Here is a 15,087-nt window from a genome sequence, read left to right on the forward strand (position 1 = left end):
GTTCTGCTGTTTTGTTTTGGTTTTTTTAAATGACGACATTTATTTTATCAGAAAGTCTTCATCAGAATTGGCTTTAATCAGGGAAGGACATCAGGAAAGACTGTGCAGATTACTACGCATTTATGTAAACATTCAGCATCATTAAACTTCATTATGGTGAAACGACAGACATGGTCTCAAAGCAGCTTTCATTTCTATTTCAGAATATTAATAATAAAAATTGTACTTTATAATGATCCCTAATGACCAGCGTTGACGAGGAAAAAACTCCCTAAAACCATATGAGGAAGAAACTTTGAGAGAAACCGGACTCAAATGCCCTGTTTTCCACTGAGGCAGTTTGAGTGCTGGTCCGGATTTAGAACCAGTTCTTTCTTTTTTTTGACAGCCAAAGCACCGGCTCTGAACCAGGAAATGTGGTTTTAAAACTTAGCTTGCGTCAGGAGCTGGGGCGGGGCTGGGGGCGGGGTTACTGTTAGTGCCTTTGATAATGTACCTTAAGTATACTAATGTTTAATAAACTTTTACTTTACCGCAATATGATCATTTATCAGCACACATGATAGTAGGTAGCTACATGCTAAGGCTAACTTTTTTCTGTGTTAATGATAAAATAATGTTATGTACTTTCCGTCATTCTCGATTACAATCTCCGTTTATACAAATTACATGGAGCTGCACGTACACGTTGGATTCGCCATGTTTGGATCCCAATGTAGGTTCACAAAAACAGTAAAGCAACATCCGCCTTTGTCGATGATGTGTTTACGTTTGCCGCTGCTGCGCTAACGTTGCTGGGAAATATGTTACATGACACGTATACAGTGACGTCAGACTCTGTGACGGCTCTCTAACCGATGGAAACGCAAACCGGTTCTTAAGAGGCTCGAACCAGCACAAGCTTTGAACCAGCACAAGCACTAGCTCTGAACCAGCACCCGGTTCTTTTTGGTGGAAAATGGTCAAAACCCGTGCTCATTTTTTGGTGACACCGAAGCATGGGATTAATATTTATGTAGTTTCTACATAACTCTTCATAGTCAAGTAAGGTTGTGTAACCAGGAGCTTTTATGTAATTTATAAATCAGCTTAATTTCTGAGTTTATTATAGATTTAGTCCATTGAACGTTGAGTGACAGAGACTCGAGAACAAAACCGGCCGTATTCTCCAAGTGGTTCTTATCCACAGCATTTATTACATGTTCAGTGAGACCTGCATGCATTAATGATTGTGGCTCTTACAGTATAAAGGCATATAATAATCTCATGTACCTCCAGGCTGTCTGTGTGGTTCGTGGACTTTGTGATGACAGACCAGGCAAGACCGAAGAGCAGGATGTTCAGGATTACTGATTATCTCAAGAGTAGTGAGAGGAAGAGAGAGAGAGAGAGAGAATATTAGGTATGCTTATATTTCAAATCATTAATAGTGAAAAACAAAATATCAATATATGTAATCCCTTTGTGAAGGTGATGCACATTTCCTCCTGCCTCTTTCATATCTCTTGAACAACGTTTGGATTCTGCTGGTTGTAATATTGCGTTGCTTTTCTGTTACACAAGCTAAACAGTCAGTCGTTCTCGCCGGCTGTAAATCCGACGACAGATTTCTCTGACAGATGCTGAGCAAGAATTTCTCGAAATGTTTTTTCCTGTTCAAGGAACTGCAGATGGGTTATTACAGACTGTTAACCTGCCTTGTTTCTCAGACTTTCTTTGTCAGTTTGAACGTCTCATCTCAGTCTAACGCACTAGTACTTGACTATATTCCTGCTCATGATCACATACCAGTTGTTTAAGAAACACTGTGACAGACACACTGATAAAATGTAACTGTTTCAGAAAGTGTAGAAAATTGTGTAAGTTCTGTTGGAATATAATGACATTATATCATGATTTACAGAACACGTTAAACATTTGCTGCACATTTCAACATTAAACATTAGTATCTTGGATGAATGAAGACACGAGGGCTTTTTGCCAGACTGCATTTGTGTGTGTGTGTGTGTGTGTGTGTGTGTGTGTGTGTGTGTGTGTGTGTGTGTGTGTGTGTGTGTGTGTGTGTGTTTATATATATGTGTGTATATGTGTGTGTGTGTGTGTCTGTGTGTGTGTTTATGTATATGTGTGTATGTGTGTGTGTGTATGTGTGTGTTTATGTATGTGTGTGTATAAACAAACTTTTAGTCAGCTATGTAACAAGTATCACACTCAGACCTTGTGGATACTTGTGTATAACAGCAGTCAGGAGTGTGTTGTTGTTGTTGTTGTTGTTCTTTCAGAATTTTAATTTCGGTGTTCATTCTTTCTTAATAGACGATGTTGTGCATGTTAACAATTAATAGCTAAGATTTTTGTTGTGGAATGTCCAAGAAATGAAGAGCAGACTGTCTGTCTGTCTGTCTGTCTGTCTCTCTCTCTCTCTCTCTCTCTCTCTCTCTCTCTCTCTCTCTCTCTCTCTCTCTCTCTCTCTCTCTCTCTCTCTCTCTCTCTGTCTTTCTCTGTCTGCCTCTCTCTCTCTCACACACACTCTCTCTCTCGTCTCTCTCTCTCTCTGTTTCTCAGTCTTTGTCCGCCTCTCTCTCTCTTTCTCTCTCTCTGTCTTTCTCTCTGTCTCTCTCTCTGTCTTTCTCTTTCTCTCTCTGTCTTTGTCTCTCTCTCTCCCTCTCTCTCTCTGTGTCTGCATCTCTCTCTCTCTCTCTCTCTCTCTCTCTCTCTCTCTGTCTCGTCTCTCTCAGTCTTTCTCTGTCTGCCTCTCTGTCTTTCTCTCTCTGTCTTTGTCTCTCTCTCTCCCTTTGTCTGTCTATCTCTCTCTGTCTCTCTCTCTCTTCCTTTCTCTCTCTCTTTTTTTCTCTGTCTGCATCTCTCTCCCTGTCTCTCTTCCTCTCTCTCTGTCTCTCTGTCTTTCTCTCTCTCTCTCTCTCTCTCTCTCTCTCTCTCTCTCTGTCTCTCTTTTTTAATGATCCACATTACAATTTCCACAAGCCTTTACAGAACACATTATAAATGCTGATACACAAAGTTAAAATGATACTGTGTACAGCATCTAACCAGTAGAATGTATGTAAGGACCGATACCGTGTACAGCGTGCGTCGTTTCTGTTACCCGCGTTCCTTTTCTGTTGTATTTTCACCAAGTTATTGGTGTTAATGAACAGCAGACTGAGATTATTTTATATTACATTACATTGTGTGTGTGTGTGTGTGTGTGTGTGTTTGCGCGTGTGTGTGTGTGCGTGTGTGTGTGTGGCTCGTACATTCCCACTATATCTGTCTTTGAGTTAGCGCTGCTTAATGAATGATATGGAATGCTGCATGGCTTCAGTATGTTTTTCGGAGGCATTTCAACACTATCTGCCTGACAGCCATCCAGTCTGATAGTAATGTAAAAAAAAAGGTGTACAGATGAGTATCAGGGTTAAGTTTGTATGTTCCAGCTGTAGATGAGCGGAGTGGAAACTGTGAGCTCTTGTTCTGAGCGTTACGGTACTGAGACTATTCGCTGCCTGAGGGCCATGGCGTGGGAATATGGCCCCTGTGCCAGGCTTGGCTCTTTGTCTCTTCAGCCCTGGCACAGTTCTGCAGTCCTCAGCTCTCGCTATAAACACAGAAACACACTCTGCTTTCAGCAGGATGGACATCAGGGCTCCGTGCCAAGCGAACCTGCTGCTAATTGATTGGAGCTTGAGAGTCTTGTTTCTTTCTCCAAACAATGAATGTCTTTTTTTTATTTTTTTATTTATTTATATATTTTTTTTTTTCCCTTCTTCAAATTCCTGTAGAAATTTTCAGGAACATGGGAATACAGACAGGACAAACTTCATGTCCAGCTGACCAAAAAACAACCTACTCACAACTAAACAATAAAAACATACAGCCGTGTGCTGCTAATAAACGCTAAAATTCAAAAAGAGCCGATTCGTAATACAGATGGTGATCTTATGGGTTTTCATTAAGGAAAAAAAATATTTTGCATAAATCATTCATAAATATTCATTTGTCTAGAAGTATTCATATTTCTCTGTTGTCATATTGGTGTGTTTACTGGACGATTAAATATGAAAAGGGGTTCAAATGAATGCATTAGTATTCAAGCAACACTGAAAATGAATTAAAGTGTCATGTTTTTAAATATATATACAGTACAGACCAAACGTTCGGACACACCTTCTCATTCAAAGAGTTTTCTTTATTTTCATGACTATGAAAATTGTAGATTCACACTGAAGGCATCAAAACTATGAATTAACACATGTGGAATTATATACGTACATAACAAAAAAAGTGTGAAACAACTGAAAATATGTCATATTCTAGGTTCTTCAAGGTAGCCACCTTTTGCTTTGATTACTGCTTTGCACACTCTTGGCATTCTCTTGATGAGCTTTAAGAGGTAGTCACCTGAAATGGTCTTCCAACAGTCTTGAAGGAGTTCCCAGAGATGCTTAGCACTTGTTGGCCCTTTTGCCTTCACTCTGAGGTCCAGCTCACCCCAAACCATCTCGATTGGGTTCAGGTCCGGTGACTGTGGAGGCCAGGTCATCTGGTGCAGCACCCCATCACTCTCCTTCATGGTCAAATAGCCCTTACACAGCCTGGAGGTGTGTTTGGGGTCATTGTCCTGTTGAAAAGGTGGTGTGTCCAAACTTTTGGAAGGTGTGTCCAAACTTTTGGTCTGTACTGTATATTTTTGTTTTTAAGCCCTTTTTTCGCTGTAATAATCAGCTATATGAAAATGTACAAGAGCTTTATTTCTGTACAATTGTTTTAAGGTTAAAATAAAAAAATGTAGCTGATTGCAATTTAAAAATGAATTAAATGTGTGATCTATTTTATTTACTCATAGTGGTGAAAAATTAGTTTGTCTTTATTTTCTCCTTATTCGTGTATCAAACCTTAGCACATGCAGCCAGAAGGAGAAATCTCAGTGTGTTTCAGCATCTTAATCTCATTGTTGCTGATGAAAATGAGCTCAGAATGAATCTCTTATCCCAAAGCATGAAACTGAAGTGGCTGTTAAAGAGCTGTTGTTGTTTTAAGTGTAAGAAAATACGACTCCAACACGCGCATGGATCTGTGACTAGAGATACCACGCGTACGGCGTCAGCTTTACAGGAAATACTTTCCAGATGCTGTGAAACAAAAACTGCAGTGCCTTAAGAAAGAGGTCAAATTGTTACTCCATGCATCTGAAGCAGTTAGGAAGTCCTAAGCGTTTCAGTGCGTAGCAGAAATAAACGCTTTGTAAGCACACGTCATCTCTACCAGCTCCCAGTTTGGCGTCAGTGTTGTGTGTGTCTGTGTGTGTGTGTGTGTGTGTGTGTGTGTGTGTGTGTGTGTGTGTGTGTGTGTGTGTGTGTGTGTGTGTGTGTGTGTGTGATGTGAATACTGTGTTTCCCGTGAAAGTTCATCACAAGCTAGAAGACAGCTTCCTGATCCATCTGGATGGGGGATGTGGTAGCCTAGTGCTGAAGGTGTCGGTGCAACCAGTTGGAAGGTTGTGAGCTCAAATCCCAAGTGTACCAAGCTGCCACTGCTGGGCCTCTGACACAAGGACCTTAACCCTTAATCACTCAGGTGTATAATAAAGAGATATAAATGTAAGTCGATCTGGATAACTATGTCTACCAAATTCTGTGAACATAAAATTATCTGAATACATTGTTTTATCAAAGGCATTCTTAAAGGTTATAAAAAGTGTCCTCCTGTATATGGACACACACACACAAACACACGGTATATACAGTACTGTAACCGTTTAGGATGAACGCAGTCAAACCGCAGCACTTCAGCATGAAGGCGTTCTTGTTTTTGCTCTTTTCGAGATGGCTGAATTAAAGTGCCAAGATTTTTTGCTCCGATTAAGCCTGATTCCTGTTCCACCCTCCAGTTAAATGCTGTAGCCATGAGTCAGAGCATAATGGCATAATAGGAAAACAAAATCCCAAATCCACCCAACAGCTGTACACGGCTTCACTCCGTGCTTCTCTTAATGTCACTCCTATCCCAGGATTCATAAAAAGAAAAGGATCAGATCGAGTATAGTACTGTGAATGATTTCTATTTCTTTTTTCTCTCTTTAAATCATGCTTTGTGAGTAATTGAGGGTCAGTGCACAGGTTAACTGTGTTACAGAGCAGGTTCATTGTCTCCATAGCAGCTCTCTGCGACACGTTGGCTCTAAACGTGCACTTAGTGTAAAATAATCACCTTCACCTTTGCGTCAGTATGCATCCCACCACTCCGTCTTCTGTTTATAGTTATACATATAAGGATATCGAATGTCAATAACACGAGGCGTTTTTTGTTCTCACTAACATTATAGCAGCTGTAAATGATCATTCTCTCACCAGTCTGTTTATTTTCCTCTCTCAAAGTTATAAAGAAAATAAATACAGTTTGATCTCTTTCTTGCTGACGGTTAGATGGTGCTGACGTGAGATTTTTTACACAAATGCTAAATAAATGTTTCTCCGTGGGGGCACGGTGGCTTAGTGGTTAGCACGTTTGCCTCACACCTCCAGGGTTGGGGGTTCGATTCCCGCCTCCGCCTTGTGTGTGTGTGGAGTTATACATGTTCTCCCCGTGCCTCACGGGTTTGCCCTGGGTACTCCGGTTTCCTCCCCCGGTTTCCATCCCCTTAGCGGCTCACCTTAAACAGGATGACACATAACTGATTTGTACAGTTTTCCTTCAGAACAAAGTTTTGCACATGAAATGAAACAGTGATACATGATCCAGCTTTCTGTAATAATTAGACAATTAATCGACACTTTCTGACCAATCGGATTCTACAACACCATGGTAATAATTCAATTAAAGATTCAAAGGTAAAATTTTAAAATAACATCAGTTTGGGTTCTCCCCGTGCCTCGGGGGTTTCCTCCGGGAACTCTGGTTTCCTCCCCCGGTCTAAAGACATGCATGGTAGGTTGATTGGCATCTCTGGAAAATTGTCCATAGTGTGTGTGAGTGTGTGAGAGCGTGTGTGTGCCCTGTGATGGGTTGGCACTCCGTCCAGGGTGCATCCTGCCTTGATGCCCGATGACACCTGAGATAGGCACAGGCTCCCCGTGACCCGAGAAGTTCGGATAAGCGGTAGAAAATGAATGATACGATAACCCGTATCATTCGGATATCATTCAGTGCTGCGATACGATAGTCATATTTCTGCCCTCATGCTGTCCGTTTCCATCTCCACAAAAGTGTGGGCCTTCGTCCTTCAGTCCCAGTGCCGCCGTCCCAGCACACCACAGCAAAGAAATATTACTTCCTAGAGCGAGTGAGTCAAATCGACTGCATCATCAACATACTGTGTGCTCTGTACCAAGCTTAAGGGGGTCTGTGATGATCTTTGGGTACACCAGAACTGGAAAATAGAGAGGAAAACCATCCTGGAGTCATTTACATGTACTGTACATAATCTGTCTTTTTAGGATGTCTTTTCTCGGAGATAATAAATTACAGACCTTAGACCTTTCCATGAACGCTGCGTACACTATGCTGCAAGTGGGAGGTCTTATTTTTTCCAGGCTTTTAGTCATACAGCAACTTCTCCTTTCTTACTAACTTCCTTTGTCCCCATGCACCATCTCGAATAAACTGACCCTTTCTGATAAGTCGTTTTTAGCAGCGTGTGACTTCCTGTCTGAACAAATCAGCATGCTAAGGCTTGGTGTTTAAGTGTTAAAGGTTAAAGCGAGTGTTCGGTTGGAGACTGACGTCTTACTTTTTGGTCATTTACAGCCGTGTCACGTCTCAGTCAGATTTACCCTTTGTACCGTGAGACTCGCGGCTCGTGTTACAGATTCCAGTCGTATCTCTTGAACTAGAATAGAATAGAAGCCTTTATTTGTCACATTTATATGAAAGCACAGTGAAATTAATTTTTTCACATATCCCAGCATTGGGGAAGCCATGATACAGTGCCACTGGAGCAGAAAGTGTTAAGGGCCTTGCTCAGGGGCCCAACAGTGGCAGCTTGTCAATGCTGGGGTTTGAGCCCTGCTCCTCTGATCAACAACCCAGAGCTTTAACCGCTTGAGCCACCACTGCACCACAACACACCAATAACTACTTTCTGAAACTCCTGTTGCTGTTATCAGATGCTGAAACACACAGATGTCAGAACAGTTAAAGTAGACGCTAAAATATTGTGAATTGAATATCGTGATAAACCGCATTAATGATTACAAGCGTGTTTAAAGCCAGAGAGAGCCAGTACTTTGCCACCTGACCTTTCCATTGTGTTTTCCATTAGTACTTTGTGGTGCGGAGTCTGGAACGTGTGTCGGACCAGATGCCGAGGCTGAAACGATGAGCCGACACATTTCTCATGGTGAAAAGCCAGCTGTTTGGTCTTAGACATCAGCTTGATTTGCAGTTTATTTTTTCATTCGTCCCACTAATACTTCAAATCTCAGAAACGCTTCAAGCAGGTAATTGGATCTCTCGAAACCTTCCCTACCAGAGTACATGTAACATATTCTATCACATTGTCACAGAGCAGATTTACAGAAACTCAGATTTAGGTTGGTTTCACTTGTAGTGCTTTAAAATGTCCCAAACCAGAAAGAGAACAAGTTTCAAGTGATCGCAGCACTTTTGGTGTTTAAGTGGATTAAAAGTGGGACCGTTTTCTTTTTTTGCTTCCCGTTAGCACTGATGTGGACTCAGAAACCTTGTGGCCTCAGAAACCCCTGCTTTTTGTCCCAGATGCAAGCACTAGGTAAACTCTATCTAATTTTTTCCTCTCTTTAAATAACGATGTGTTCAGGGGACTTTTACTGGAGCACACAGGAAAAGCACCTCACTCACTCATTTCCTACCGCTTATCCGAACTACTCGGGTCACGGGGAGCCTGTGCCTATCTCAGGCGTCATTGGGCATCAAGGCAGGATACACCCTGGACGGAGTGTCAACCCATCACAGGGCACACACACACTCTCATTCACTCACACACTCACACACTACGGACAATTTTCCAGAGATGCCAATCAACCTACCATGCATGTCTTTGGACCGGGGGAGGAAACCGGAGTACCCGGAGGAAACCCCCGAGGCACGGGGAGAACATGCAAACTCCACACACACAAGGTGGAGGCGGGAATCGAACCCCCAACCCTGGAGGTGTGAGGCGAACGTGCTAACTACTAAGCCACCGTGCCCCCACCCCACAACCAGATGCTGTGAAAAACCTAGGGTGGTCTGAGATTATTTTGATTGTTCATATGTACATGTTACATCAGCCTGAAACCACTGCTCGTATGAAATAGGTGTGAAAAGCCCTTAGACAAATAACGAGCTAAATAGAGAAGTGTGTGAAAGGATGATGAGTATAAGAAAACTGTGAATATAAGTCTTGGGATGAGCACAAGAAGGTGTTTTTGATTACAGCAGCAGATCAAAAAGGTCACATGGTTCTGATTGAGCTGCAGTGTGAGCTCATCGTGCTGGAGCCCTGAATCGTTTGTCTTCCACTTTTGTCTTGAGTTATGGTACTTCCTGTTTCCTGAATCTTCTGTTTCTGGAGGATTCTTTGTCTGACGACTCGCCTGATGCAACCTGCAGTACGATTAAGCAAGTGGAAAATGAGCCAGTCAGAGTAGAGAGCAAAGTAACACACAACTATGGGCTCTCAGGGTTATTAGTCTCAGTGATCGGAGTAACGTAAGTGAATATGAATACACTGTTCGGACTGAACTTTTGTTTTTTGAGGATTTTTTTCAGAAACCTGTCACAAGATCGATGCTGAGACTGGTGCAGCTGCAGTTTGAGTTATTTTGAGCAAAAAATTCAAAACACAGATTGGCACAGATTAATGATTGGCAAACAGGATAAAATAAGTGAGGCAGTAACCCAAGATCTGTAGGAATGTATGCGGTCAAACCAGGTCAGCGTAAACAAACGGCTCGGTTTGTTCAGGACACAAGATCGAATGAGCGAATTATTCACAAAGTTGTAGTGACTGAAAGTGGATTATAAAGTGGGCCGTGCGTGCGTGCGTGCGTGCGTGCGTGTGTGTGTGTGTGTGTGTGTGTGTGTGTGTGTGAGAGAGAGAGAGAGAGAGAGAGACAGAGAGAGAGAGAGAGAGAGAGAGAGATTATAATCAGTAGTCAGGTGACTGTGAACGAGGAAGCGAGTGTGCATTGTGATAAACTGAGTGTGATCATGTTCGTACACTGCCATTGCGGTTAGGAAATAGATTATGAAGTCTCATTAATCCTGAGAAGCGTACAACACGATTTCTGGTCGCAAGGCAATCATTTATTTTTTGATGATTTCACTGAATCTCCTGTTATATAATAATAATAATAATATTATATATAATATTCTCCAAATAATGTGACTAACGTTGATTTATAAATCGTTATTTATAAATATTTATTTATTTATTTATTAGTTAGAGTTATGGGCAAATCACATTGCTGGCCCATGTACACACCAGTTTGAAAATTTATGAACCTTTATTTGTAACGTATATAGGGGGCGCGGTAGCACGTTTGCCTCACACCTCCAGGGTTGGGGGTTCGATTCCTGTCTCCGCCTTGTGTGTGTGGAGTTTGCATGTTCTCCCCGTGCCTCGGGGGTTTCTTCCGGATACTCCAGTTTCCTCCCCAAAGTCCAAAGACATGCATGGTAGGTTGATTGGCATCTCTGGAAAATTGTCCGTAGTGTGTGAGTGAATGAGAGTGTGTGTGTGTGCCCTGCGATGGGTTGGCACTCCATCCAGGGTGTATCCTGCCTTGATGCCCGATGACGCCTGAGATAGGCACAGGCTCCCCGTGACCGAGAAGTTCGGATAAGTGGTAGAAAATGAATGAATGAATGAATGTACAAGTATATAATCCAGGAAAGTGAAATACTTTTCTTTGCATTGACCACATTGTTAGGAAGGTGTGGTCAGAGCACAGGGTCAGTCATGTTACACAGAGGGTTAAGGGCCCAACAGGGGCAGCATTAACCTTCGACCTTCTGATCAGTACTTCAGAGCCACCAACTTACATTACTCACCAGTTGTCTGTCTTCTGTGATAATTAATGATTTATAATTAATATCATTTGACTTTTAAATCGTCACACCGATACAAATCACCTGCTCATAACATCGTGAGTAACTACATGGTCAGGGTCAAGCTACAAGTTTGTTTAAGAAACACTGTAATTAATTAGAAATGATTGTGAGAAGATCCAACTTAAAATCCTAATCACTAACTAGTTCTGAAGCTAAGTGATGTATCTGAGGCTGAAGATCTGTCAGAGACCCAATTTACAGACCAGTGTTTACAGCTCTGGCATTTCTGCCTCTGTAATTTCTCCCAGTGTTTCCAGTTGGTTGTAGTGTAAATAAAAATAAAACAGATATTTGTAGCAGTAAACAGATCCAGACGGTGTTGCTGCGTTAAACCTCTAAACGAATATCCACAACAGAAAGGTTTTCGAGAGACGCTTCGTCATCGAAAACATTATATTATTATAGCGGTGTTGATTTTTCCGAGCTGGAGCAGGCAGAGCTTATCCAAACGAACAGCGCTATCTCATGAGGCAGTCGCAGCAGTGTGTTACATGTCATTAGCCGGAACTGCTCGTTCTCCACGAACCTCTCAAACACACCAAAACCTCATCCGTTACCGCCATCAGATCGCATTTCTTCTCCCATTTCTTACAGCCTCCATCCACTTTCCACACACGTCAACTGAGAAAGTGCAAAGAGCTTTACTTGCTCTCAGGGCTCTTCTTTTTCTTCACATGAGGTCGAGGTGATGTGTGTGGCTGAGCGTGTCGGCTCTACCTGACAGAAAGCTCGGGAATGTGATACCGCTAGGCATTCTTTTCTATCTCTTTCTCTCTTTCTTTTTTTTCTCTTTGCTTTGTTTTTATAACCCTGCACAGGAAGCCCTGTCCAGCGGGCCTGCGTTCAAGTTGTCTGAAAAGAAAAAAAAAATGCTGACTGTTTCTCCCTCCCTCTGGCTGCTCACTAAGAGGCCTGCATTTTATACACACACACACACACAGAAATGCTTCTCTGCAGGTGATCTGGTATCTCTATCTCTGATTTCTATCTGATATCACCTGAGAGATTCAGAGCTTTTAACATCTTTATGCATCTTCACCATAGTAGTTCGACACACCGTGTGTTTGAATGGAATGTAAACTTAAAGGAGATAATAAAATACGTCTCTTTATACAGTACATCTCTGTTCTAACTATTAGATGGTATACGCTCCCTTCTTCAGAACAAGATTTTCTGTGCATGCTGGTGCTGATAATGAATATTTTGGAAGCCGTGTAGATCATTTTTTTTTCTATATTTTAACTTTCTGAGAACTCGTGGGGTTGTGACACAGACACTTCAGCACATTTTAAGGCTTAGAACGAAATTAAAGAGCTCAGCACAATTCTTGTATTCTCTAAAAAAAAAAGAAAGAGATACTGTACACGATAGATTGTGGAATGTTTTACTGAATGATCAGTTATTAAAACTATAAAAGTCTATCATGTACAAATATACGCCTTGAAAGTTTCCGATAGAAGCCTTTATTTTTTGGCACATATACATTACAGCACAGTCTGGCCTATTAACGTCACCAGATTTGTTTGTTCAGTAGCCATGAAATCCATGAGCATTACAGAGCTGTGGCTTGAACCCTGATCGACAACCCACCGTATTTTACTGCGATGTCTTGAGTCTAACAGTGTAAAAGATTCTTTAAGGTATAACATCATTTCATTGAATTATATAATCGAATAGTTTATTTACAACAATATAGGTGTTGGGTGACGTTTATAAGTCGCAAGCTAGTTATTTGTTACAAGCATGAAATTGCGGATTTTTTGTTTTGCTATTTGAACAACGTGCCGCTAAAATGTAACTGATTTTAGCGGCATTACAAGTACTTCATGTACCGTACAGTCGAAGTGAAGTGAAGTTGCTTATATGTGTATTAGCAATACTGAACTAAAAATGGCTTTAATTCAAATGTATTTGCATGTAGCGCTTTTAACAATAGACATCGTCTCAAAGCAGCTTTACAGAACCTAAGAACCTATACGAAGATTAATATAATCCAAAAATTCACGATTAATATTAAATTAATTGTATTTATTAATTGTATTTATTCCTAATGAACAAGCCCGAGGTGACTGAAGCGACCGAGGTGAGGACGAACTCCTTTAGATGGAAGAGGAAGAAACCTTGAGAGGAACCAGACTCAAAGGGAACCTCATCGTCATTTGGGTGACTCCTGAGGGTGTGATTATAAATATACAGCCCGGGAATTGTGTATCGATTGGGATTAGGTTGTTGTCCTCAAAGACCACATGTAGTCAGCATCTCCTCTTAGAATGTCCGAATATTTCACGAAGCGGAATCCATACATAATGGTGGTACATAACTAGATCTCTTTAAAACTCCCTCAAGCTGCACATTTTTCTAAAAGAAAGTAAAGCATAAAACACGGCTCAGGATGTGTGCAAACTGTCACAGCGCTACTGCAGCGTCTGCTTTCTGGAGGTTAAGTGGTTTGTTGCTTAACTGCGACTGTTAACTGGCCGAGTTTCCACGCTGACGCTTGACGTGGCTCACTCTGGCCTATTAACGTCACCAGATTTGTTTGTTCAGTAGCCATGAAATCCATGAGCATTACAGACAAATAAATAAACTAATTTATTCACATTTACAGGCAAGGCTTATGATGCATGTTCAACTAAGGTGTGATTTACGGTGAGGATTTGTCAGTTTGTCACTGAAGCGTGAATATAACCGAGAACCACTTTATCACATTATGAGTCATACAGAGAACCTTTTCTTGTTTTTTCTCAGAATAGACAGAACAACTTGTTACTTTCGGATTGCCTGATGCGATTAGGTCACCGTCACACTCGTATGTTTCTATTTAGTGAGTCGTTTCTCAAGACATTTAGCGACGTGAATGTTAATCTCAGGGCTGTAGGATTCGAGATACCCGATATTATCACATTTGTCATGTGTACAACTTACAGCATGTTCCATCTTAGACTGTGGATATAAATAAACAAACAAACAAAAGAATTAATAGAAATAAGAAAAATATGAAAAAAATGTAAAGTATGTGAAGGATTTGATTTGCAATGAATTAAGTTCCATGTAGTAACAGGACAGAATTGGCAAAAAGTGACGTAGCAGATGTGGTAATAAGAGTAAAACAGCAGTGTCCATGGAGTGCCCGAGCCTGTCTGGTCTCCTAAAGAACTCATTCAGACGTCTGATGGCCTGAGGGAAGAAGTTCCTCCATTTTCTGCGTTGATGAATGTCGTCTTGGACGTTTTTTGGCATTTGTATTTAGTCTCCTTCTGACTTGACCTGTTTCGTGTAACCCTTAATGAATTGTTTAACCCTTTAATTGTTTAACCCTTTGTGTTAAAAGCTTTGGTTGTTCTCCATACTGATGAAATATTATGTGAACAGCCTTTGTTAAGAGGAAAAGTAAGTACTTTATTCAATTGTTTGAATGATGCACTTGAATCGTTGTGTGTAATGTTTATTTTACTTAATCTTTTTTCTTTTGAAGGGTACCAATAATTCTGGAGTTACCTTTAAGAAGTTAGAGCTACAGAAGGTACAGCTAATTAACTATTGTGCTATGTTTGTTTATTCAGGCCCAGACTAAAGGCCTGATTACTGAAGAACAAGGTCACGTATACAGAAAGCTTCCAATCTTCTCTGTAGTAATCTCAAAATTTTACAATTAGTTGTGTGACTGTGTGATTGTGTAATCTACAGATTTGGTCCCATTTGCCATCACTCAGCTGCTCCTTCGTTTTCATCTCCACACTAACCCTTCTCCGGGGATTCGCCATGTGCACATTTTAATTCACCAAATTCAATTCTTCTCGCCTTCAAATAGCACATTCGGTACCTTTGGGCTTCTAAAATCACAGTAATTAAGCATGTGATGAGACGTACCATAGCAATTACATCCTGAAAGGATATTCATTTTCCTGCCTTTTCTTATGTTCCCTGAAGTATGAGCCCCACCAAATGAAGAGGAGAAATCCAGATGGTAATACAATAGATGTTGTCGGGAAAACTGCCCTTTCGAGTAAGGAA

At 41.1% G+C, this 15,087-nt stretch overlaps 1 long non-coding RNA gene across 1 annotated transcript in view; it reads left to right on the top strand.

Moving 5' to 3' along the window:
• Positions 1-15,087, top strand: part of LOC113653412 — a 41,768-nt gene that overhangs the window by 18,020 nt on the left and 8,661 nt on the right. The window contains exon 2 of the long non-coding RNA XR_003443077.2: positions 1,279-1,402. This is a non-coding gene — a long non-coding RNA (uncharacterized LOC113653412). The remainder of the gene's footprint in view (positions 1-1,278; positions 1,403-15,087) is intronic.

The sequence above is a fragment of the Tachysurus fulvidraco genome, chromosome 9, assembly GCF_022655615.1.
Source record: "Tachysurus fulvidraco isolate hzauxx_2018 chromosome 9, HZAU_PFXX_2.0, whole genome shotgun sequence".
Lineage (NCBI taxonomy): Eukaryota > Metazoa > Chordata > Actinopteri > Siluriformes > Bagridae > Tachysurus > Tachysurus fulvidraco.